The sequence below is a fragment of the Cervus elaphus genome, chromosome 15, assembly GCF_910594005.1.
Source record: "Cervus elaphus chromosome 15, mCerEla1.1, whole genome shotgun sequence".
Lineage (NCBI taxonomy): Eukaryota > Metazoa > Chordata > Mammalia > Artiodactyla > Cervidae > Cervus > Cervus elaphus.
Window position 1 is genome coordinate 609,971 of NC_057829.1, and position 26,853 is coordinate 636,823.

Below are 26,853 nucleotides of genomic sequence, written 5' to 3' on the forward strand. Positions count from 1 at the left end.
CATCTCGCAGCCAGGGGGAAGTCTCATGGTTTTTCTCGAGTTGCGGCGGGAACCTGGGGTATATTCTCGAGTTACGACGGGGATGGCCCTTCCACCCACGTGTTTGTTCAGCGACGTCATGACTCCTGCCTAGTTGCGAGGGACAACTCGGGATTCTCCTCGAGGCTTGGCAGGGCAATTGGGACGCCTCTCCAGCTGAGGCGGGAGACCAAGGGTCCCTTTCCAAGTGCCACAGGAATCCTGGGACTCCTATCAAGTTTCACGAGAAGTCAGGCATCGTCTCCTTTGGAGGTACTGATCTCCACGTACCTCTGGAGTTTTCAAAGGATATGAGGCCTCCGGTCGCCATGAGGTGGGGAACTAGGTCTTTCTCTGTGGTCTCCACAGGGAATTCAGACATCCTTTTGTCTTGGGAGATGCAAGACGAGCCTGCATTCAAGTCACTGCAGGGATATCTGGCCTTATTTCGAGTCAGGGCATCGCGGTGTCCATTCCACTTGAGGCCGCAAACTCAGGGTCCCTCTCACATACCTAGAGCTGAGAGAAGACTCCTCTTGAGGTGCTTGTGGTAAGGTGGTATTCCTCTGGAGTCGAAGCCAGGGACTAACCTCTCATCTCGAGTTGATTTTTCATCCACGGAGCTCTTTCGTGTTGCTACAGTGACCTCAGGATCCGTCTAGCCTTGAAACAGTGTTCTTGGGGTTTCTCTGCAGTGCCATCAAGGAAATCAAGGCTCCTTTCATGTGTGATGTGCAACACGGAATTGCTCTGCAGGCAATGCAGGGGAATCAGGCCTCATCTCGCGGCGGGGGGGATGTCTCATGGTTTTTCTCGAGTTGCGGTGGGAACCTGGGGTATATTCTCGAGTTACCATGGGGATGGCCCTTCCACCCACGTGTTTGTTCAGCGACGTCAGGACTCCTGCCTAGTTGCGAGGGACAACTCGGGATTCTCCTCGAGGCTTGGCAGGGCAATTGGGACGCCTCTCCAGCTGAGGCTGGAGACCAAGGGTCCCTTTCCACGTGCCACAGGAATCCTGGGACTCCTATCAAGTTTCATGAGGAGTCAGGCATCGTCTCCTTTGGAGGCACTGATCTCCGCGTACCTCTGGAGTTTTCAAAGGATGTGAGGCCTCCGGTCGCGATGAGGTGGGGAACTGGATCTTTCTCTGAGGTCTCCACAGGGGATTCAGACATCCTTTCGTCTTGGGAGATGCAAGACGAGCCTGCATTCAAGTCACTGCAGGGATATCCAGCCTTATTTCGAGTCAGGGCATCGCAGTGTCCATTCCACTTGAGGCCGCAAACTCAGGGTCCCTCTCACATACCTAGAGCTGAGAGAAGCCTCCTCTTGAGGTGCTTGTGTTAAGGTGGTATTCCTCTGGAGTCGAAGCCAGGGACTAACCTCTCATCTCGAGTTGATTTTTGATCCACCGAACTCTTTCGTGTGGCTACAGTGACCTCAGGATCCCTCTAGCCTTGAAACAGTGTTCTTGGTGTTTCTCTGCAGTGCCATCAAGGAAATCAAGGCTCCTTTCATGTGTGATGTGCAACACGGAATTGCTCTGCACGTAGTGCAGGGGAATCAGCCCTCATCTTGTGGCGGGGGGGATGTCTCATGGTTTTTCTCGAGTTGCGGCGGGAACCTGGGGTATATTCTCGAGTTACGACGGGGATGGCCCTTCCACACACGTGTTTGTTCAGCGACGTCAGGACTCCTGCCTAGTTGCGAGGGACAACTCGGGATTCTCCTCGAGGCTTGGCAGGGCAATTGGGACGCCTCTCCAGCTGAGGCGGGAGACCAAGTGTCCCTTTCCACGTGCCACAGGAATCCTGGGACTCCTATCAAGTTTCATGAGGAGTCAGGCATCGTCTCCTTTGGAGGCACTGATCTCCGCGTACCTCTGGAGTTTTCAAAGGATGTGAGGCCTCCGGTCGCGATGAGGTGGGGAACTAAGTCTTTCTCTGTGGTCTCCACAGGGGATTCAGACATCCTTTCGTCTTGGCAGATGCAAGACGAGCCTACATTCAAGTCACTGCAGGGATATCCAGCCTTATTTCGAGTCAGGGCATCGCGGTGTCCATTCCACATGAGGCCGCAAACTCAGGGTCCCTCTCACATACCTAGAGCTGAGAGAAGCCTCCTCTTGAGGTGCTTGTGTTAAGGTGGTATTCCTCTGGAGTCGAAGCCAGGGACTAACCTCTCATCTCGAGTTGATTTTTGGGCCACGGAGCTCTTTCGTGTGGCTACAGTGACCTCAGGATCCCTCTAGCCTGGAAACAGTGTTCTTGGGGTTTCTCTGGAGTGCCATCAAGGAAATCAAGGCTCCTTTCATGTGTGATGTGCAACACGGAATTGCTCTGCGCGCAGTGCAGGGGAATCAGGCCTCATCTCGCGGCAAGGGGGAAGTCTCATGGTTTTTCTCGAGTTGCGGCGGGACCTGGGGTATATTCTCGAGTTACGACGGGGATGGCCCTTCCACCCACGTGTTTGTTCAGCGACGTCAGGACTCCTGCCTAGTTGCGAGGGACAACTCTGGATTCTCCTCGAGGCTTGGCAGGGCAATTGGGACGCCTCTCCAGCTGAGGCGGGAGACCAAGTGTCCCTTTCCAAGTGCCACAGGAATCCTGGGACTCCTATCAAGTTTCATGAGGAGTCAGGCATCGTCTCCTTTGGAGGCACTGATCTCCGCGTACCTCTGGAGTTTTCAAAGGATGTGAGGCCTCCGGTCGCGATGAGGTGGGGAACTAAGTCTTTCTCTGTGGTCTCCACAGGGGATTCAGACATCCTTTCGTCTTGGCAGATGCAAGACGAGCCTACATTCAAGTCACTGCAGGGATATCCAGCCTTATTTCGAGTCAGGGCATCGCGGTGTCCATTCCACATGAGGCCGCAAACTCAGGGTCCCTCTCACATACCTAGAGCTGAGAGAAGCCTCCTCTTGAGGTGCTTGTGTTAAGGTGGTATTCCTCTGGAGTCGAAGCCAGGGACTAACCTCTCATCTCGAGTTGATTTTTGGGCCACGGAGCTCTTTCGTGTGGCTACAGTGACCTCAGGATCCCTCTAGCCTGGAAACAGTGTTCTTGGGGTTTCTCTGGAGTGCCATCAAGGAAATCAAGGCTCCTTTCATGTGTGATGTGCAACACGGAATTGCTCTGCGCGCAGTGCAGGGGAATCAGGCCTCATCTCGCGGCAAGGGGGAAGTCTCATGGTTTTTCTCGAGTTGCGGCGGGACCTGGGGTATATTCTCGAGTTACGACGGGGATGGCCCTTCCACCCACGTGTTTGTTCAGCGACGTCAGGACTCCTGCCTAGTTGCGAGGGACAACTCTGGATTCTCCTCGAGGCTTGGCAGGGCAATTGTGATGCCTCTCCAGCTGAGGCGGGAGACCAAGGGTCCCTTTCCAAGTGCCACAGGAATCCTGGGACTCCTATCAAGTTTCACGAGGAGTCAGGCATCATCTCCTTTGGAGGCACTGATCTCCGCGTACCTCTGGAGTTTTCAAAGGATGTGAGGCCTCCGGTCGCGATGAGGTGGGAAACTAGGTCTTTCTCTGTGGTCTCCACAGGGGATTCAGACATCCTTTCGTCTTGGGAGATGCAAGACGAGCCTGCATTCAAGTCAATGCAGATATATCCGGCCTTATTTCGAGCCAGGGCATTGCGGTGTCCACTCCACTTGAGGCCGCAAACTCAGGTTCCCTCTCACATACCTAGAGCTGAGAGAAGCCTCCTCTTGAGTGCTTGTGGTCAGGTGGTATTCCTCTGGAGTCGAAGCCAGGGACTAACCTCTCAAATCGAGTTGATTTTTGGTCCACGGAGCTCTTTCGTGTTGCTACAGTGACCTCAGGATCCCTCTAGCCTTGAAACAGTGTTCTTGGGGTTTCTCTGCAGTGCCATCAAGGAAATCAAGGCTCCTTTCATGTGTGATGTGCAACACGGAATTGCTCTGCAGGCAATGCAGGGGAATCAGGCCTCATCTCGCGGCGGGGGGGATGTCTCATGGTTTTTCTCGAGTTGCGGTGGGAACCTGGGGTATATTCTCGAGTTACCATGGGGATGGCCCTTCCACCCACGTGTTTGTTCAGCGACGTCAGGACTCCTGCCTAGTTGCGAGGGACAACTCGGGATTCTCCTCGAGGCTTGGCAGGGCAATTGGGACGCCTCTCCAGCTGAGGCTGGAGACCAAGGGTCCCTTTCCACGTGCCACAGGAATCCTGGGACTCCTATCAAGTTTCATGAGGAGTCAGGCATCGTCTCCTTTGGAGGCACTGATCTCCGCGTACCTCTGGAGTTTTCAAAGGATGTGAGGCCTCCGGTCGCGATGAGGTGGGGAACTGGATCTTTCTCTGAGGTCTCCACAGGGGATTCAGACATCCTTTCGTCTTGGGAGATGCAAGACGAGCCTGCATTCAAGTCACTGCAGGGATATCCAGCCTTATTTCGAGTCAGGGCATCGCAGTGTCCATTCCACTTGAGGCCGCAAACTCAGGGTCCCTCTCACATACCTAGAGCTGAGAGAAGCCTCCTCTTGAGGTGCTTGTGTTAAGGTGGTATTCCTCTGGAGTCGAAGCCAGGGACTAACCTCTCATCTCGAGTTGATTTTTGATCCACCGAACTCTTTCGTGTGGCTACAGTGACCTCAGGATCCCTCTAGCCTTGAAACAGTGTTCTTGGTGTTTCTCTGCAGTGCCATCAAGGAAATCAAGGCTCCTTTCATGTGTGATGTGCAACACGGAATTGCTCTGCACGTAGTGCAGGGGAATCAGCCCTCATCTTGTGGCGGGGGGGATGTCTCATGGTTTTTCTCGAGTTGCGGCGGGAACCTGGGGTATATTCTCGAGTTACGACGGGGATGGCCCTTCCACACACGTGTTTGTTCAGCGACGTCAGGACTCCTGCCTAGTTGCGAGGGACAACTCGGGATTCTCCTCGAGGCTTGGCAGGGCAATTGGGACGCCTCTCCAGCTGAGGCGGGAGACCAAGTGTCCCTTTCCACGTGCCACAGGAATCCTGGGACTCCTATCAAGTTTCATGAGGAGTCAGGCATCGTCTCCTTTGGAGGCACTGATCTCCGCGTACCTCTGGAGTTTTCAAAGGATGTGAGGCCTCCGGTCGCGATGAGGTGGGGAACTAAGTCTTTCTCTGTGGTCTCCACAGGGGATTCAGACATCCTTTCGTCTTGGCAGATGCAAGACGAGCCTACATTCAAGTCACTGCAGGGATATCCAGCCTTATTTCGAGTCAGGGCATCGCGGTGTCCATTCCACATGAGGCCGCAAACTCAGGGTCCCTCTCACATACCTAGAGCTGAGAGAAGCCTCCTCTTGAGGTGCTTGTGTTAAGGTGGTATTCCTCTGGAGTCGAAGCCAGGGACTAACCTCTCATCTCGAGTTGATTTTTGGGCCACGGAGCTCTTTCGTGTGGCTACAGTGACCTCAGGATCCCTCTAGCCTGGAAACAGTGTTCTTGGGGTTTCTCTGGAGTGCCATCAAGGAAATCAAGGCTCCTTTCATGTGTGATGTGCAACACGGAATTGCTCTGCGCGCAGTGCAGGGGAATCAGGCCTCATCTCGCGGCAAGGGGGAAGTCTCATGGTTTTTCTCGAGTTGCGGCGGGACCTGGGGTATATTCTCGAGTTACGACGGGGATGGCCCTTCCACCCACGTGTTTGTTCAGCGACGTCAGGACTCCTGCCTAGTTGCGAGGGACAACTCTGGATTCTCCTCGAGGCTTGGCAGGGCAATTGTGATGCCTCTCCAGCTGAGGCGGGAGACCAAGGGTCCCTTTCCAAGTGCCACAGGAATCCTGGGACTCCTATCAAGTTTCACGAGGAGTCAGGCATCATCTCCTTTGGAGGCACTGATCTCCGCGTACCTCTGGAGTTTTCAAAGGATGTGAGGCCTCCGGTCGCGATGAGGTGGGAAACTAGGTCTTTCTCTGTGGTCTCCACAGGGGATTCAGACATCCTTTCGTCTTGGGAGATGCAAGACGAGCCTGCATTCAAGTCAATGCAGATATATCCGGCCTTATTTCGAGCCAGGGCATTGCGGTGTCCACTCCACTTGAGGCCGCAAACTCAGGTTCCCTCTCACATACCTAGAGCTGAGAGAAGCCTCCTCTTGAGTGCTTGTGGTCAGGTGGTATTCCTCTGGAGTCGAAGCCAGGGACTAACCTCTCAAATCGAGTTGATTTTTGGTCCACGGAGCTCTTTCGTGTTGCTACAGTGACCTCAGGATCCCTCTAGCCTTGAAACAGTGTTCTTGGGGTTTCTCTGGAGTGCCATCAAGGAAATCAAGGCTCCTTTCACGTGTGATGTGCAACACGGAATTGCTCTGCATGCAGTGCAGGGGAATCGGGCCTCATCTCGCGGCGAGGGGGAAGTCTCATGGTTTTCCTCGAGGTGCGGCGGGAACCTGGGGTATATTCTCGAGTTACGATGGGGATGGCCCTTCCACCCACGTGTTTGTTCAGCGACGTCAGCACTCCTGCCTAGTTGCGCGGGATAACTCGGGATTCTCCTCCAGGCTTGGCAGGGCAATTGGGACGCCTCTCCAGCTGAGGCGGGAGACCAAGGGTCCCTTTCAACGTGCCACAGGAATCCTGGGATTCCTATCAAGTTTCACGAGGAGTCAGGCATCGTCTCCTTTGGAAGAACTGATCTCCGCGTACCTCTGGAGTTGTCAAAGGATATGAGGCCTCCGGTCGCGATGAGGTGGGGAACTAGGTTTTTCTCTGTGGTCTACACAGGTGATTCAGACATCCTTTCGTCTTGGGAGATGCAAGACGAGCCTGCATTCAAGTCACTGCAGGGATATCCGGCCTTATTTCGAGTCAGGGCATCGCGGTGTCCATTCCACTTGAGGCCGCAAACTCAGAACATAGCTAGAGCTGAGAGAAGCCTCCTCTTGAGGTGCTTGTGGTAAGGTGGTATTCCTCTGGAGTCGAAGCCAGGGACTAACCTCTCATCTCGAGTTGATTTTTGGTCCACGGAGCTCTTTCGTGTTGCTACAGTGACCTCAGGATCCCTCTAGCCTTGAAACAGTGTTCTTGGGGTTTCTCTGGAGTGCCATCAAGGAAATCAAGGCTCCTTTCATGTGTGATGTGCAACACGGAATTGCTCTGTACGCAGTGCAGGAGAATCGAGCCTCATCTCGCGGCGAGGGGGAAGTCTCATGGTTTTTCTCGAGTTGCGGCGGCACCCTGGGGTATATTTTCGAGTTATGACGGGGATAGCCCTTCCAGCCACGTGTTTGTTCAGCGACGTCAGGACTCCTGCCTAGTTGCGAGGGACAACTCGGGATTCTCCTCGAGGCTTGGCAGGGCAACTGGGACGCCTCTCCAGCTGAGGCGGGAGACCAAGGGTCCCTTTCCACGTGCCACAGGAATCCTGGGACTCCTATCAAGTTTCATGAGGAGTCAGGCATCGTCTCCTTTGAAGGCACTGATCTCCGTGTACCTCTGAAGTTTTCAAAGGATGTGAGGCCTCCGGTCGCAATGAGGTGGGGAAGTAGGTCTTTCTCTGTGGTCTCCACAGGGGATTCAGACATCCTTTCATCTTGGGAGATGCATGACGAGCCTGCATTCAATTCACTGCAGGGATATCCGGCCTTATTTTGCGTCAGGGCATTGCAGTGTCCATTCCACTTGAGTCCGCAAAATCAGGGTCCCTCTCACATACCTAGAGCTGAGAGAAGCCTCCTCTTGCGGTGCTTGTGGTAAGGTGGTATTCCTCTGGAGTCGAAGCCAGGGACTATCCTCTCATCTCGAGTTGATTTTTTGTCCACGGAGCTCTTTCCTGTTGCTACAGTGACCTCAGGATCCCTCTAGCCTTGAAACAGTGTTCTTAGGGTTTCTCTGGAGTGCCATCAAGGAAATCAAGGCTCCTTTCATGTGTGATGTGCAACACGGAATTGCTCTGCACGCAGTGCAGGGGAATCGGGCCTCATCTCGCGGCGAACGGGAAGTCTCATGGTTTTTCTCGAGTTGCGGCGGGAACCTGGGGTATATTCTCGAGTTACGACGGGGATGGCCCTTCCACCCACGTGTTTGTTCAGGGTCGGCAGGACTCCTGCCTAGTTGCGAGGGACAACTCGGGATTCTCCTCGAGGCTTGGCAGGGCAATTGGGACGCCTCTCCAGCTGAGGCTGGAGACCAAGGGTCCCTTTCCACGTGCCACAGGAATCCTGGGACTCCTATCAAGTTTCATGAGGAGTCAGGCATCGTCTCCTTTGGAGGCACTGATCTCCGCGTACCTCTGGAGTTTTCAAAGGATGTGAGGCCTCCGGTCGCGATGAGGTGGGGAACTGGATCTTTCTCTGAGGTCTCCACAGGGGATTCAGACATCCTTTCGTCTTGGGAGATGCAAGACGAGCCTGCATTCAAGTCACTGCAGGGATATCCAGCCTTATTTCGAGTCAGGGCATCGCAGTGTCCATTCCACTTGAGGCCGCAAACTCAGGGTCCCTCTCACATACCTAGAGCTGAGAGAAGCCTCCTCTTGAGGTGCTTGTGTTAAGGTGGTATTCCTCTGGAGTCGAAGCCAGGGACTAACCTCTCATCTCGAGTTGATTTTTGATCCACCGAACTCTTTCGTGTGGCTACAGTGACCTCAGGATCCCTCTAGCCTTGAAACAGTGTTCTTGGTGTTTCTCTGCAGTGCCATCAAGGAAATCAAGGCTCCTTTCATGTGTGATGTGCAACACGGAATTGCTCTGCACGTAGTGCAGGGGAATCAGCCCTCATCTTGTGGCGGGGGGGATGTCTCATGGTTTTTCTCGAGTTGCGGCGGGAACCTGGGGTATATTCTCGAGTTACGACGGGGATGGCCCTTCCACACACGTGTTTGTTCAGCGACGTCAGGACTCCTGCCTAGTTGCGAGGGACAACTCGGGATTCTCCTCGAGGCTTGGCAGGGCAATTGGGACGCCTCTCCAGCTGAGGCGGGAGACCAAGTGTCCCCTTTCCACGTGCCACAGGAATCCTGGGACTCCTATCAAGTTTCATGAGGAGTCAGGCATCGTCTCCTTTGGAGGCGACTGATCTCCGCGTACCTCTGGGAGTTTTTCAAAGAGGATGTGAGGCCTCCGGTCGCGATGAGGTGGGGGAAACTAAGTCTTTCTCTGTGGTCTCCACAGGGGATTCAGACATCCTTTCGTCTTGGCAGATGCAAGACGAGCCTACATTCAAGTCACTGCAGGGATATCCAGCCTTATTTCGAGTCAGGGCATCGCGGTGTCCATTCCACATGAGGCCGCAAACTCAGGGTCCCTCTCACATACCTAGAGCTGAGAGAAGCCTCCTCTTGAGGTGCTTGTGTTAAGGTGGTATTCCTCTGGAGTCGAAGCCAGGGACATAACCTCTCATCTCGAGTTGATTTTTGGGCCACGGAGGCTCTTTCGTGTGGCTACAGTGACCTCAGGATCCCTCTAGCCTGGAAACAGTTTTCTCTGGAGTGCCATCAAGGAAATCAAGGCTCCTTTCATGTGTGATGTGCAACACGGAATTGCTCTGCGCGCAGTGCAGGGGAATCAGGCCTCATCTCGCGGCAAGGGGGAAGTCTCATGGTTTTTCTCGAGTTGCGGCGGGACCTGGGGTATATTCTCGAGTTACGACGGGGATGGCCCTTCCACCCACGTGTTTGTTCAGCGACGTCAGGACTCCTGCCTAGTTGCGAGGGACAACTCTGGATTCTCCTCGAGGCTTGGCAGGGCAATTGGGACGCCTCTCCAGCTGAGGCGGGAGACCAAGTGTCCCTTTCCAAGTGCCACAGGAATCCTGGGCCTCCTATCAAGTTTCATGAGGAGTCAGGCATCGTCTCCTTTGGAGGCACTGATCTCCGCGTACCTCTGGAGTTTTCAAAGGATGTGAGGCCTCCGGTCGCGATGAGGTGGGGAACTAAGTCTTTCTCTGTGGTCTCCACAGGGGATTCAGACATCCTTTCGTCTTGGCAGATGCAAGACGAGCCTACATTCAAGTCACTGCAGGGATATCCAGCCTTATTTCGAGTCAGGGCATCGCGGTGTCCATTCCACATGAGGCCGCAAACTCAGGGTCCCTCTCACATACCTAGAGCTGAGAGAAGCCTCCTCTTGAGGTGCTTGTGTTAAGGTGGTATTCCTCTGGAGTCGAAGCCAGGGACTAACCTCTCATCTCGAGTTGATTTTTGGGCCACGGAGCTCTTTCGTGTGGCTACAGTGACCTCAGGATCCCTCTAGCCTGGAAACAGTGTTCTTGGGGTTTCTCTGGAGTGCCATCAAGGAAATCAAGGCTCCTTTCATGTGTGATGTGCAACACGGAATTGCTCTGCGCGCAGTGCAGGGGAATCAGGCCTCATCTCGCGGCAAGGGGGAAGTCTCATGGGTTTTCTCGAGTTGCGGCGGGACCTGGGGTATATTCTCGAGTTACGACGGGGATGGCCCTTCCACCCACGTGTTTGTTCAGCGACGTCAGGACTCCTGCCTAGTTGCGAGGGACAACTCTGGATTCTCCTCGAGGCTTGGCAGGGCAATTGTGATGCCTCTCCAGCTGAGGCGGGAGACCAAGGGTCCCTTTCCAAGTGCCACAGGAATCCTGGGACTCCTATCAAGTTTCACGAGGAGTCAGGCATCATCTCCTTTGGAGGCACTGATCTCCGCGTACCTCTGGAGTTTTCAAAGGATGTGAGGCCTCCGGTCGCGATGAGGTGGGAAACTAGGTCTTTCTCTGTGGTCCCCACAGGGGATTCAGACATCCTTTCGTCTTGGGAGATGCAAGACGAGCCTGCATTCAAGTCAATGCAGATATATCCGGCCTTATTTCGAGCCAGGGCATTGCGGTGTCCACTCCACTTGAGGCCGCAAACTCAGGTTCCCTCTCACATACCTAGAGCTGAGAGAAGCCTCCTCTTGAGTGCTTGTGGTCAGGTGGTATTCCTCTGGAGTCGAAGCCAGGGACTAACCTCTCAAATCGAGTTGATTTTTGGTCCACGGAGCTCTTTCGTGTTGCTACAGTGACCTCAGGATCCCTCTAGCCTTGAAACAGTGTTCTTGGGGTTTCTCTGCAGTGCCATCAAGGAAATCAAGGCTCCTTTCATGTGTGATGTGCAACACGGAATTGCTCTGCAGGCAATGCAGGGGAATCAGGCCTCATCTCGCGGCGGGGGGGATGTCTCATGGTTTTTCTCGAGTTGCGGTGGGAACCTGGGGTATATTCTCGAGTTACCATGGGGATGGCCCTTCCACCCACGTGTTTGTTCAGCGACGTCAGGACTCCTGCCTAGTTGCGAGGGACAACTCGGGATTCTCCTCGAGGCTTGGCAGGGCAATTGGGACGCCTCTCCAGCTGAGGCTGGAGACCAAGGGTCCCTTTCCACGTGCCACAGGAATCCTGGGACTCCTATCAAGTTTCATGAGGAGTCAGGCATCGTCTCCTTTGGAGGCACTGATCTCCGCGTACCTCTGGAGTTTTCAAAGGATGTGAGGCCTCCGGTCGCGATGAGGTGGGGAACTGGATCTTTCTCTGAGGTCTCCACAGGGGATTCAGACATCCTTTCGTCTTGGGAGATGCAAGACGAGCCTGCATTCAAGTCACTGCAGGGATATCCAGCCTTATTTCGAGTCAGGGCATCGCAGTGTCCATTCCACTTGAGGCCGCAAACTCAGGGTCCCTCTCACATACCTAGAGCTGAGAGAAGCCTCCTCTTGAGGTGCTTGTGTTAAGGTGGTATTCCTCTGGAGTCGAAGCCAGGGACTAACCTCTCATCTCGAGTTGATTTTTGATCCACCGAACTCTTTCGTGTGGCTACAGTGACCTCAGGATCCCTCTAGCCTTGAAACAGTGTTCTTGGTGTTTCTCTGCAGTGCCATCAAGGAAATCAAGGCTCCTTTCATGTGTGATGTGCAACACGGAATTGCTCTGCACGTAGTGCAGGGGAATCAGCCCTCATCTTGTGGCGGGGGGGATGTCTCATGGTTTTTCTCGAGTTGCGGCGGGAACCTGGGGTATATTCTCGAGTTACGACGGGGATGGCCCTTCCACACACGTGTTTGTTCAGCGACGTCAGGACTCCTGCCTAGTTGCGAGGGACAACTCGGGATTCTCCTCGAGGCTTGGCAGGGCAATTGGGACGCCTCTCCACCTGAGGCGGGAGACCAAGTGTCCCTTTCCACGTGCCACAGGAATCCTGGGACTCCTATCAAGTTTCATGAGGAGTCAGGCATCGTCTCCTTTGGAGGCACTGATCTCCGCGTACCTCTGGAGTTTTCAAAGGATGTGAGGCCTCCGGTCGCGATGAGGTGGGGAACTAAGTCTTTCTCTGTGGTCTCCACAGGGGATTCAGACATCCTTTCGTCTTGGCAGATGCAAGACGAGCCTACATTCAAGTCACTGCAGGGATATCCAGCCTTATTTCGAGTCAGGGCATCGCGGTGTCCATTCCACATGAGGCCGCAAACTCAGGGTCCCTCTCACATACCTAGAGCTGAGAGAAGCCTCCTCTTGAGGTGCTTGTGTTAAGGTGGTATTCCTCTGGAGTCGAAGCCAGGGACTAACCTCTCATCTCGAGTTGATTTTTGGGCCACGGAGCTCTTTCGTGTGGCTACAGTGACCTCAGGATCCCTCTAGCCTGGAAACAGTGTTCTTGGGGTTTCTCTGGAGTGCCATCAAGGAAATCAAGGCTCCTTTCATGTGTGATGTGCAACACGGAATTGCTCTGCGCGCAGTGCAGGGGAATCAGGCCTCATCTCGCGGCAAGGGGGAAGTCTCATGGTTTTTCTCGAGTTGCGGCGGGACCTGGGGTATATTCTCGAGTTACGACGGGGATGGCCCTTCCACCCACGTGTTTGTTCAGCGACGTCAGGACTCCTGCCTAGTTGCGAGGGACAACTCTGGATTCTCCTCGAGGCTTGGCAGGGCAATTGGGACGCCTCTCCAGCTGAGGCGGGAGACCAAGTGTCCCTTTCCAAGTGCCACAGGAATCCTGGGACTCCTATCAAGTTTCATGAGGAGTCAGGCATCGTCTCCTTTGGAGGCACTGATCTCCGCGTACCTCTGGAGTTTTCAAAGGATGTGAGGCCTCCGGTCGCGATGAGGTGGGGAACTAAGTCTTTCTCTGTGGTCTCCACAGGGGATTCAGACATCCTTTCGTCTTGGCAGATGCAAGACGAGCCTACATTCAAGTCACTGCAGGGATATCCAGCCTTATTTCGAGTCAGGGCATCGCGGTGTCCATTCCACATGAGGCCGCAAACTCAGGGTCCCTCTCACATACCTAGAGCTGAGAGAAGCCTCCTCTTGAGGTGCTTGTGTTAAGGTGGTATTCCTCTGGAGTCGAAGCCAGGGACTAACCTCTCATCTCGAGTTGATTTTTGGGCCACGGAGCTCTTTCGTGTGGCTACAGTGACCTCAGGATCCCTCTAGCCTGGAAACAGTGTTCTTGGGGTTTCTCTGGAGTGCCATCAAGGAAATCAAGGCTCCTTTCATGTGTGATGTGCAACACGGAATTGCTCTGCGCGCAGTGCAGGGGAATCAGGCCTCATCTCGCGGCAAGGGGGAAGTCTCATGGTTTTTCTCGAGTTGCGGCGGGACCTGGGGTATATTCTCGAGTTACGACGGGGATGGCCCTTCCACCCACGTGTTTGTTCAGCGACGTCAGGACTCCTGCCTAGTTGCGAGGGACAACTCTGGATTCTCCTCGAGGCTTGGCAGGGCAATTGTGATGCCTCTCCAGCTGAGGCGGGAGACCAAGGGTCCCTTTCCAAGTGCCACAGGAATCCTGGGACTCCTATCAAGTTTCACGAGGAGTCAGGCATCATCTCCTTTGGAGGCACTGATCTCCGCGTACCTCTGGAGTTTTCAAAGGATGTGAGGCCTCCGGTCGCGATGAGGTGGGAAACTAGGTCTTTCTCTGTGGTCTCCACAGGGGATTCAGACATCCTTTCGTCTTGGGAGATGCAAGACGAGCCTGCATTCAAGTCAATGCAGATATATCCGGCCTTATTTCGAGCCAGGGCATTGCGGTGTCCACTCCACTTGAGGCCGCAAACTCAGGTTCCCTCTCACATACCTAGAGCTGAGAGAAGCCTCCTCTTGAGTGCTTGTGGTCAGGTGGTATTCCTCTGGAGTCGAAGCCAGGGACTAACCTCTCAAATCGAGTTGATTTTTGGTCCACGGAGCTCTTTCGTGTTGCTACAGTGACCTCAGGATCCCTCTAGCCTTGAAACAGTGTTCTTGGGGTTTCTCTGGAGTGCCATCAAGGAAATCAAGGCTCCTTTCACGTGTGATGTGCAACACGGAATTGCTCTGCATGCAGTGCAGGGGAATCGGGCCTCATCTCGCGGCGAGGGGGAAGTCTCATGGTTTTCCTCGAGGTGCGGCGGGAACCTGGGGTATATTCTCGAGTTACGATGGGGATGGCCCTTCCACCCACGTGTTTGTTCAGCGACGTCAGCACTCCTGCCTAGTTGCGCGGGATAACTCGGGATTCTCCTCCAGGCTTGGCAGGGCAATTGGGACGCCTCTCCAGCTGAGGCGGGAGACCAAGGGTCCCTTTCAACGTGCCACAGGAATCCTGGGACTCCTATCAAGTTTCACGAGGAGTCAGGCATCGTCTCCTTTGGAAGAACTGATCTCCGCGTACCTCTGGAGTTGTCAAAGGATATGAGGCCTCCGGTCGCGATGAGGTGGGGAACTAGGTTTTTCTCTGTGGTCTACACAGGTGATTCAGACATCCTTTCGTCTTGGGAGATGCAAGACGAGCCTGCATTCAAGTCACTGCAGGGATATCCGGCCTTATTTCGAGTCAGGGCATCGCGGTGTCCATTCCACTTGAGGCCGCAAACTCAGAACATAGCTAGAGCTGAGAGAAGCCTCCTCTTGAGGTGCTTGTGGTAAGGTGGTATTCCTCTGGAGTCGAAGCCAGGGACTAACCTCTCATCTCGAGTTGATTTTTGGTCCACGGAGCTCTTTCGTGTTGCTACAGTGACCTCAGGATCCCTCTAGCCTTGAAACAGTGTTCTTGGGGTTTCTCTGGAGTGCCATCAAGGAAATCAAGGCTCCTTTCATGTGTGATGTGCAACACGGAATTGCTCTGTACGCAGTGCAGGAGAATCGAGCCTCATCTCGCGGCGAGGGGGAAGTCTCATGGTTTTTCTCGAGTTGCGGCGGCACCCTGGGGTATATTTTCGAGTTATGACGGGGATAGCCCTTCCAGCCACGTGTTTGTTCAGCGACGTCAGGACTCCTGCCTAGTTGCGAGGGACAACTCGGGATTCTCCTCGAGGCTTGGCAGGGCAATTGGGACGCCTCTCCAGCTGAGGCGGGAGACCAAGGGTCCCTTTCCACGTGCCACAGGAATCCTGGGACTCCTATCAAGTTTCATGAGGAGTCAGGCATCGTCTCCTTTGAAGGCACTGATCTCCGTGTACCTCTGAAGTTTTCAAAGGATGTGAGGCCTCCGGTCGCAATGAGGTGGGGAAGTAGGTCTTTCTCTGTGGTCTCCACAGGGGATTCAGACATCCTTTCATCTTGGGAGATGCATGACGAGCCTGCATTCAATTCACTGCAGGGATATCCGGCCTTATTTTGCGTCAGGGCATTGCAGTGTCCATTCCACTTGAGTCCGCAAAATCAGGGTCCCTCTCACATACCTAGAGCTGAGAGAAGCCTCCTCTTGCGGTGCTTGTGGTAAGGTGGTATTCCTCTGGAGTCGAAGCCAGGGACTATCCTCTCATCTCGAGTTGATTTTTTGTCCACGGAGCTCTTTCCTGTTGCTACAGTGACCTCAGGATCCCTCTAGCCTTGAAACAGTGTTCTTAGGGTTTCTCTGGAGTGCCATCAAGGAAATCAAGGCTCCTTTCATGTGTGATGTGCAACACGGAATTGCTCTGCACGCAGTGCAGGGGAATCGGGCCTCATCTCGCGGCGAACGGGAAGTCTCATGGTTTTTCTCGAGTTGCGGCGGGAACCTGGGGTATATTCTCGAGTTACGACGGGGATGGCCCTTCCACCCACGTGTTTGTTCAGGGTCGGCAGGACTCCTGCCTAGTTGCGAGGGACAACTCGGGATTCTCCTCGAGGCTTGGCAGGGCAATTGGGACGCCTCTCCAGCTGAGGCGGGAGACCAAGGGTCCCTTTCCACGTGCCACAGGAATCCTGGGACTCCTATCAAGTTTCACGAGGAGTCAGGCATCGTCTCCTTTGGAGGCACTGATCGCCGCGTACCTCTGGAGTTTTCAAAGGATGTGAGGCCTCCGGTCGCGATGAGATGGGGAACTAGGTCTTTCTCTGTGGTCTCCACAGGGGATTCAGACATCCTTTCGTCTTGGGAGATGCAAGACTAGCCTGCATTCAAGTCACTGCAGGGATATCCGGCCTTATTTCGAGTCAGGGCATCGCGGTGTCCATTCCACTTGAGGCCGCACATTCAGGGACCCTCTCACATACCTAGATCTGAGAGAAGTCTTCTCTTGAGGTGCTTGTGGTAAGGTCGTATTCCTCTGGAGTCGAAGCCAGGGACTAACCTCTCATCTCGAGTTGATTTTTGGTCCACGGAGCTCTTTCGTGTTGCTACAGTGACCTCAGGATACCTCTAGCCTTGAAACAGTGTTCTTGGAGTTTCTCTGTAGTGCCATCAAGGAAATCAAGGCTCCTTTCATGTGTGATGTGCAACACGGAATTGCTCTGCACGCAGTGAAGGGGAATCAGGCCTCATCTCGCAGCCAGGGGGAAGTCTCATGGTTTTTCTCGAGTTGCGGCGGGAACCTGGGGTATATTCTCGAGTTACGACGGGGATGGCCCTTCCACCCACGTGTTTGTTCAGCGACGTCATGACTCCTGCCTAGTTGCGAGGGACAACTCGGGATTCTCCTCTAGGCTTGGCAGGGCAATTGGGACGCCTCTCCAGATGAGGCTGGAGACCAAGGGTCCCTTTCCACGTGCCACAGGAATCCTGGGACTCCTATCAAGTTTCATGAGGAGTCAGGCATCGTCTCCTTTGGAGGCACTGATCTCCGCGTACCTCTGGAGTTTTCAAAGGATGTGAGGCCTCCGGTCGCGATGAGGTGGGGAACTGGATCTTTCTCTGAGGTCTCCACAGGGGATTCAGACATCCTTTCGTCTTGGGAGATGCAAGACGAGCCTGCATTCAAGTCACTGCAGGGATATCCAGCCTTATTTCGAGTCAGGGCATCGCAGTGTCCATTCCACTTGAGGCCGCAAACTCTGGGTCCCTCTCACATACCTAGAGCTGAGAGAAGCCTCCTCTTGAGATGCTTGTGTTAAGGTGGTATTCCTCTGGAGTCGAAGCCAGGGACTAACCTCTCATCTCGAGTTGATTTTTGATCCACCGAGCTCTTTCGTGTGGCTACAGTGACCTCAGGATCCCTCTAGCCTTGAAACAGTGTTCTTGGGGTTTCTCTGCAGTGCCATCAAGGAAATCAAGGCTCCTTTCATGTGTGATGTGCAACACGGAATTGCTCTGCACGTAGTGCAGGGGAATCAGCCCTCATCTCGTGGCGGGGGGGATGTCTCATGGTTTTTCTCGAGTTGCGGTGGGAACCTGGGGTATATTCTCGAGTTACGACGGGGATGGCCCTTCCACACACGTGTTTGTTCAGCGACGTCAGGACTCCTGCCTAGTTGCGAGGGACAACTCGGGATTCTCCTCGAGGCTTGGCAGGGCAATTGGGACGCCTCTCCAGCTGAGGCGGGAGACCAAGGGTCCCTTTCCACGTGCCACAAGAATCCTGGGACTCCTATCAAGTTTCATGAGGAGTCAGGCATCGTCTCCTTTGGAGGCACTGATCTCCGCGTACCTCTGGAGTTTTCAAAGGATGTGAGGCCTCCGGTCGCGATGAGGTGGGGAACTAAGTCTTTCTCTGTGGTATCCACAGGGGATTCAGACATCCTTTCGTCTTGGCAGATGCAAGACGAGCCTACATTCAAGTCACTGCAGGGATATCCAGCCTTATTTCGAGTCAGGGTATCGCGGTGTCCATTCCACATGAGGCCGCAAACTCAGGGTCCCTCTCACATACCTAGAGCTGAGAGAAGCCTCCTCTTGAGGTGCTTGTGTTAAGGTGTATTCCTCTGGAGTCGAAGCCAGGGACTAACCTGTCATCTCGAGTTGATTTTTGGGCCACGGAGCTCTTTCGTGTGGCTACAGTGACCTCAGGATCCCTCTAGCCTGGAAACAGTGTTCTTGGGGTTTCTCTGGAGTGCCATCAACGAAATCAAGGCTCCTTTCATGTGTGATGTGCAACACGGAATTGCACTGCGCGCAGTGCAGGGGAATCAGGCCTCATCTCGCGGCAAGGGGGAAGTCTCATGGTTTTTCTCGAGTTGCGGCGGGACCTGGGGTATATTCTCAAGTTACGACGGGGATGGCCCTTCCACCCACGTGTTTGTTCAGCGACGTCAGGACTCCTGCCTAGTTGCGAGGGACAACTCTGGATTCTCCTCGAGGCTTGGCAGGGCAATTGTGATGCCTCTCCAGCTGAGGCGGGAGACCAAGGGTCCCTTTCCAAGTGCCACAGGAATCCTGGGACTCCTATCAAGTTTCACGAGGAGTCAGGCATCATCTCCTTTGGAGGCACTGATCTCCGCGTACCTCTGGAGTTTTCAAAGGATGTGAGGCCTCCGGTCGCGATGAGGTGGGAAACTAGGTCTTTCTCTGTGGTCTCCACAGGGGATTCAGACATCCTTTCGTCTTGGGAGATGCAAGACGAGCCTGCATTCAAGTCAATGCAGGGATATCCGGCCTTATTTCGAGTCAGGGCATCGCGGTGTCCATTCCAATTGAGGCCGCAAACTCAGGGTCCCTCTCACATACCTAGAGCTGAGAGAAGCCTCCTCTTGAGGTGCTTGTGGTAAGGTGGTATTCCTTTGGAGTCGAAGCCAGGGACTAACCTCTCATCTCGAGTTGATTTTTGGTCCACGGACCTTTTGCGTGTTGCTACAGTAACCTCAGGATCCCTCTAGCCTTTAAACAGAGTTCTTGGGTTTTCTCTGGAGAGCCATCAAGGAAATCAAGGCTCCTTTCATGTTGATGTGCAACACGGAATTGCTCTGCATGCAGTGCAGGAGAATCGAGCCTCATCTCGCGGCGAGGGGGAAGTCTCATGGCTTTTCTCGAGTTGCGGCGGGACCCTGGGGTATATTTTCGAGTTATGACGGGAATGGCCCTTCCAGCCACGTGTTTGTTCAGCGACGTCAGGACTCCTGCCTAGTTGCGAGGGACAACTCGGGATTCTCCTCGAGGCTTGGCAGGGCAATTGGGACGCCTCTCCAGCTGAGGCGGGAGACCAAGAGTCCCTTTCCACGTGCCACAGGAATCCTGGGACTCCTATCAAGTTTCACGAGGAGTCAGGCATCGTCTCCTTTGGAGGCACTGATCTCCGCGTACCTCTGGAGTTTTCAAAGGATGTGAGGCCTCCGGTCGCGATGAGGTGGGGAACTACGTCTTTTCCTGTGGTCTCCACATGGGATTAAGACATCCTTTCGTCTTGGGAGATGCAAGACGAGCCTGCATTCAAGTCACTGCAGGGATATCCGGCCTTATTTCGAGTCAGGGCATCGCGGTATCCATTCCACTTGAGGCCGCAAACTCAGCACATAGCTAGAGCTGAGAGCAGCCTCCTCTTGAGGTGCTTGTGGTAAGGTGGTATTCCTCTGGAGTCGAAGCCAGGGACTAACCTGTCATCTCGAGTTGATTGTTGGTCCACGGAGCTCTTTCGTGTTGCTACAGTGAACTCAGGATCCCTCTAGCCTTGAAACAGTGTTCTTGGGGTTCCTCTGGAGTGCCATCAAGGAAATCAAGGCTCCTTTCATGTGTGATGTGCAACACGGAATTGCGCTGCACGCAGAGCAGGGGAATCAGGCCTCGTATCGCGGCGAGGGGGAAGTCTCATGGTTTTTCTCGAGTTGCGGCGGGAACCTGGGGTATATTCTCGAGTTAGGACGGGGATGGCCCTTCCAACCACGTGTTTGTTCAGCGACGTCAGGACTCCTGCCTAGTTGCGAGGGACAATTCGGAATTCTCCTCGAGACTTGGCAGGGCAATTGGGAAGCCTCTCCAGCTGAGGCGGGAGACCAAGGGTCCCTTTCCACGTGCACAGGTATCCTGGGAATCCTTCCAAGTTTCCCGAGGTGTCAGGCATCGTCTCCTTTGGAGGCACTGATCTCCTCGTACCTCTGAAGTTTTCAAAGGATGTGAGGCCTCCGGTCGCGATGAGGTGGGGAACTAGGTCTTTCTCTGTGATCTCCACAGGGGATTCAGACATCCTTTCGTCTTGGGAGATGCAAGACGAGCCTGCATTCAAGTCACTGCAGGGATATCCGGCCTTATTTCGAGTCAGGGCATCGCGGTGTCCATTCCAATTGAGGCCGCAAACTCAGGGTCCCTCTCACATACCTAGAGCTGAGAGAAGCCTCATCTTGAAGTGCTTGTGGTAAGGTGGTATTCCTCTGGAGTCGAAGCCAGGGACTAACCTCTCATCTCGAGTTGATTTTTGGTCCACGCAGCTCTTTCGTGTTGCTACAGGGACCTCAGGATCCCTCTAGCCTTGAAACAGTGTTCTTGGGGTTTCTCTGGAGTGCCATCAAGGAAATCAAGGCTCCTTTCATGTGTGATGTGCAACACGGAATTGCTCTGCACGCAGGTCAGGGGAATCATGCCTCATCTCGCGGCGACGGGAAAGTCTCATGGTGTTTCTCGACTTGCGGCGGGAACCTGGGTTATATTCTCGAGTTACGACGGGGATGGCCCTTCCACCCACGTGTTTGTTCAGCGACGTCAGGACTCCTGCCTAGTTGCGAGGGACAACTCGGGATTCTCCTCGAGGCTTGGCAGGGCAATTGGGACGCCTCTCCAGCTGAGGCGGGAGACCAAGGGTCCCTTTCCACGTGCCACAGGAATCCTGGGACTCCTATCAAATTTCACGAGGAGTCAGGCATCGTCTCCTTTGGAGGCACAGATCTCCGCGTACCTCTGGAGTTTTCAAAGGATGTGAGGCCTCCGGTCTCGATTAGGTGGGGAACTAGGTCTTTCTCTGTGGTCTCCACAGGGGATTCAGACATCCTTTCATCTTCGGAGATGCAAGACGAGCCTGCATTCAAGTCAGTGCAGGGATATCCGGCCTTATTTCGAGTCAGGGCATCGCGGTGTCCATTCCACTTGAGGCCGCAAACTCAGCACATAGCTAGAGCTGAGAGAAGCCTCCTCTTGAGGAGCTTGTGGTAAGGTGGTATTCCTCTGGAGTCGAAGCCAGGGACTAACCTCTCATCTCGAGTTGATTGTTGGTCCACGGAGCTCTTTCGTGTTGCTACAGTGACCTCAGGATCCCTCTAGCCTTGAAACAGTGTTCTTGGGGTTTCTCTGGAGTGCCATCAAGGATATCAAGGCTCCTTTCATGTGTGATGTGCAACACGGAATTGCTCTGTACGCAGTGCAGGAGAATCGAGCCTCATCTCGCGGCGAGGGGGAAGTCTCATGGTTTTTCTCGAGTTGCGGCGGCACCCTGGGGTATATTTTCGAGTTATGACGGGGATGGCCCTTCCAGCCACGTGTTTGTTCAGCGACGTCAGGATTACTGCCTAGTTGCGAGGGACAACTCGGGATTCTCCTCGAGGCTTGTCAGGGCAATTGGGACGCCTCTCCATCTGAGGCGGGAGACCAAGGGTCCCTTTCCACGTGCCACAGAAATCCTGGGACTCCTATCAAGTTTCACGAGGAGTCAGGCATCGTCTCCTTTGAAGGCACTGATCACCGTGTACCTCTGGAGTTTTCAAAGGATGTGAGGCCTCCGGTCGCGATGAGGTGGGGAACTAGGTCTTTCTCTGTGGTCTCCACAGGGGATTCAGACATCCTTTCATCTTGGGAGATGCAAGACGAGCCTGCATTCAAGTCACTGCAGGGATATCCGGCCTGATTTCGAGTCAGGGCATCGCGGTGTCCATTCCACTTGAGGCCGCAAACTCAGGGTCCCTCTCACATACCTAGAGCTGAGAGACGCCTCATCTTGAGGTGCTTGTGGTAAGGTGGTATTCCTCTGGAGTCGAAGCCAGGGACTAACCTCTCATCTCGAGTTGATTTTTGGTCCACGGAGCTCTTTCGTGTTGCTACAGTGACCTCAGGATCCCTCGAGCCTTGAAACAGTGTTCTTGGGGTTTCTCTGGAGTGCCATCAAGGAAATCAAGGCTCCTTTCATGTGTGATGTGCAACACGGAATTGCTCTGCACGCAGGGCAGGGGAATCATGCCTCATCTCGCGGGGAGGGGGAAGGCTCATGGTTTTACTCGAGTTGCGGTGGGAACCTGGGGTATATTCTCGAGTTACGACGGGGATGGCCCTTCCACCCACGTGTTTGTTCAGCGACGTCAGGACTCCTGCCTAGTTGCGAGGGACAACTCGGGATTCTCCTCGAGGCTTGGCAGGGCAATTGGGACGCCTCTCCAGCTGAGGCGGGAGACCAAGGGTCCCTTTCCACGTGCCACAGGAATCCTGGGACTCCTATCAAGTTTCATGAGGAGTCAGGCATCGTCTCCTTTGAAGGCACTGATCTCCGTGTACCTCTGAAGTTTTCAAAGGATGTGAGGCCTCCGGTCGCAATGAGGTGGGGAAGTAGGTCTTTCTCTGTGGTCTCCACAGGGGATTCAGACATCCTTTCATCTTGGGAGATGCATGACGAGCCTGCATTCAATTCACTGCAGGGATATCCGGCCTTATTTTGCGTCAGGGCATTGCAGTGTCCATTCCACTTGAGTCCGCAAAATCAGGGTCCCTCTCACATACCTAGAGCTGAGAGAAGCCTCCTCTTGCGGTGCTTGTGGTAAGGTGGTATTCCTCTGGAGTCGAAGCCAGGGACTATCCTCTCATCTCGAGTTGATTTTTTGTCCACGGAGCTCTTTCCTGTTGCTACAGTGACCTCAGGATCCCTCTAGCCTTGAAACAGTGTTCTTGGGGTTTCTCTGGAGTGCCATCAAGGAAATCAAGGCTCCTTTCATGTGTGATGTGCAACACGGAATTGCTCTGTACGCAGTGAAGGGGAATCGGGCCTCATCTCGCGGCGAACGGGAAGTCTCATGGTTTTTCTCGAGTTGCGGCGGGAACCTGGGGTATATTCTCGAGTTACGACGGGGATGGCCCTTCCACCCACGTGTTTGTTCAGGGTCGGCAGGACTCCTGCCTAGTTGCGAGGGACAACTCGGGATTCTCCTCGAGGCTTGGCAGGGCAATTGGGACGCCTCTCCAGCTGAGGCGGGAGACCAAGGGTCCCTTTCCACGTGCCACAGGAATCCTGGGACTCCTATCAAGTTTCACGAGGAGTCAGGCATCGTCTCCTTTGGAGGCACTGATCGCCGCGTACCTCTGGAGTTTTCAAAGGATGTGAGGCCTCCGGTCGCGATGAGATGGGGAACTAGGTCTTTCTCTGTGGTCTCCACAGGGGATTCAGACATCCTTTCGTCTTGGGAGATGCAAGACTAGCCTGCATTCAAGTCACTGCAGGGATATCCGGCCTTATTTCGAGTCAGGGCATCGCGGTGTCCATTCCACTTGAGGCCGCACATTCAGGGACCCTCTCACATACCTAGATCTGAGAGAAGTCTTCTCTTGAGGTGCTTGTGGTAAGGTCGTATTCCTCTGGAGTCGAAGCCAGGGACTAACCTCTCATCTCGAGTTGATTTTTGGTCCACGGAGCTCTTTCGTGTTGCTACAGTGACCTCAGGATACCTCTAGCCTTGAAACAGTGTTCTTGGAGTTTCTCTGTAGTGCCATCAAGGAAATCAAGGCTCCTTTCATGTGTGATGTGCAACACGGAATTGCTCTGCACGCAGTGAAGGGGAATCAGGCCTCATCTCGCAGCCAGGGGGAAGTCTCATGGTTTTTCTCGAGTTGCGGCGGGAACCTGGGGTATATTCTCGAGTTACGACGGGGATGGCCCTTCCACCCACGTGTTTGTTCAGCGACGTCATGACTCCTGCCTAGTTGCGAGGGACAACTCGGGATTCTCCTCGAGGCTTGGCAGGGCAATTGGGACGCCTCTCCAGCTGAGGCGGGAGACCAAGGGTCCCTTTCCAAGTGCCACAGGAATCCTGGGACTCCTATCAAGTTTCACGAGAAGTCAGGCATCGTCTCCTTTGGAGGTACTGATCTCCACGTACCTCTGGAGTTTTCAAAGGATGTGAGGCCTCCGGTCGCCATGAGGTGGGGAACTAGGTCTTTCTCTGTGGTCTCCACAGGGAATTCAGACATCCTTTTGTCTTGGGAGATGCAAGACGAGCCTGCATTCAAGTCACTGCAGGGATATCTGGCCTTATTTCGAGTCAGGGCATCGCGGTGTCCATTCCACTTGAGGCCGCAAACTCAGGGTCCCTCTCACATACCTAGAGCTGAGAGAAGACTCCTCTTGAGGTGCTTGTGGTAAGGTGGTATTCCTCTGGAGTCGAAGCCAGGGACTAACCTCTCATCTCGAGTTGATTTTTCATCCACGGAGCTCTTTCGTGTTGCTACAGTGACCTCAGGATCCCTCTAGCCTTGAAACAGTGTTCTTGGGGTTTCTCTGCAGTGCCATCAAGGAAATCAAGGCTCCTTTCATGTGTGATGTGCAACACGGAATTGCTCTGCAGGCAATGCAGGGGAATCAGGCCTCATCCCGCGGCGGGGGGGATGTCTCATGGTTTTTCTCGAGTTGCGGCGGGAACCTGGGGTATATTCTCGAGTTACCATGGGGATGGCCCTTCCACCCACGTGTTTGTTCAGCGACGTCAGGACTCCTGCCTAGTTGCGAGGGACAACTCGGGATTCTCCTCGAGGCTTGGCAGGGCAATTGGGACGCCTCTCCAGATGAGGCTGGAGACCAAGGGTCCCTTTCCACGTGCCACAGGAATCCTGGGACTCCTATCAAGTTTCATGAGGAGTCAGGCATCGTCTCCTTTGGAGGCACTGATCTCCGCGTACCTCTGGAGTTTTCAAAGGATGTGAGGCCTCCGGTCGCGATGAGGTGGGGAACTGGATCTTTCTCTGAGGTCTCCACAGGGGATTCAGACATCCTTTCGTCTTGGGAGATGCAAGACGAGCCTGCATTCAAGTCACTGCAGGGATATCCAGCCTTATTTCGAGTCAGGGCATCGCAGTGTCCATTCCACTTGAGGCCGCAAACTCAGGGTCCCTCTCACATACCTAGAGCTGAGAGAAGCCTCCTCTTGAGGTGCTTGTGTTAAGGTGGTATTCCTCTGGAGTCGAAGCCAGGGACTAACCTCTCATCTCGAGTTGATTTTTGATCCACCGAGCTCTTTCGTGTGGCTACAGTGACCTCAGGATCCCTCTAGCCTTGAAACAGTGTTCTTGGGGTTTCTCTGCAGTGCCATCAAGGAAATCAAGGCTCCTTTCATGTGTGATGTGCAACACGGAATTGCTCTGCACGTAGTGCAGGGGAATCAGCCCTCATCTCGGGGCGGAGGGGATGTCTCATGGTTTTTCTCGAGTTGCGGCGGGAACCTGGGGTATATTCTCGAGTTACGACGGGGATGGCCCTTCCACACACGTGTTTGTTCAGCGACGTCAGGACTCCTGCCTAGTTGCGAGGGACAACTCGGGATTCTCCTCGAGGCTTGGCAGGGCAATTGGGATTAATCTCCAGCTGAGGCGGGAGACCATGGGTCCCTTTCCACGTGCCACAGGAATCCTCGAACTCCTATCAAGTTTCACGAGGAGTCAGGCATCGTCCCCTTTGGAGGCACTGATCTCCGCGTACCTCTGGAGTTTTCAAAGGATGTGAGGCCCGCGGTCGCGATGAGGTGGGGCACTAGGTCTTTCTCTGTGGTCTCAACAGGGGATTAAAACATCCTTTCATCTTGGGAGATGCAAGACGAGCCGGCATTCAAGTCACTGCAGGGATATCCGGCCTTATTTCGAGTCAGGGAATCACGGTGTCCATTCCACTTGAGGCCGCAAACTCAGGGTCCCTCTCACATACCTAGAGCTGAGAGAAGCCTCCTCTTGAGGTGCTTGTGGTAAGGTGGTATTCCTCTGGAGTCGAAGCCAGGGACTAACCTCTCATCTCGAGTTGATTTTTGGTCCACCTAGCTCTTTTGTGTTGCTACAGTGACCTCAGGATCCCACTAGCCTTGAAACAGTGTTCTTGGGGTTTCTCTGGAGTGCCATCAAGGAAATCAAGGCTCCTTTCATGTGTGATGTGCAACACGGAATTGCTCGGCACGCAGTGCAGCGGAATGGGGCCTCATGTCGCGGCGAGGGGGAATTCTCATGGTTTTTCTCGAGTTGCGGCGGGAACCTTGGGTATATTCTTGAGTTACGACGGGGATGGCCCTTCCACACACGTGTTTGTTCAGCGACGTCAGGACTCCTGCCTAGTAGCGAGGGACAACTCGGGATTCTCCTCGAGGCTTGGCAGGGCAATTGGGACGCCTCTCCAGCTGAGGCGGGAGACCAAGTGTCCCTTTCCACGTGCCACAGGAATCCTGGGACTCCTATCAACTTTCACGAGGAGTCAGGCATCGTCTCCTTTGGAGGCACTGATCTCCGCGTACCTCTGTAGTTTTCAAAGGATGTGAGACCTCCGGTCGCGATGAGGTGGGGAACTAGGTCTTTTTCTGTGGTCTCCAAACGGGATTCAGACATCCTTTCACCTTGGGAGATGCAAGACGAGCCTGCATTTAAGTCACTGCAGGGATATCCGGCCTTATTTCGAGTCAGGGCATCGCGGTGACCATTCCACTTGAGGCCGCAAACTCAGGGTCCCTCTCACATAGCTAGAGCTGAGAGAAGCCTACTCTTGAGGTGCTTGTGGTAAGGTGGTATTCCTCTGGAGTCGAAGCCAGGGACAAACCTCTCATCTCGAGTTGATTCTTGGTTCA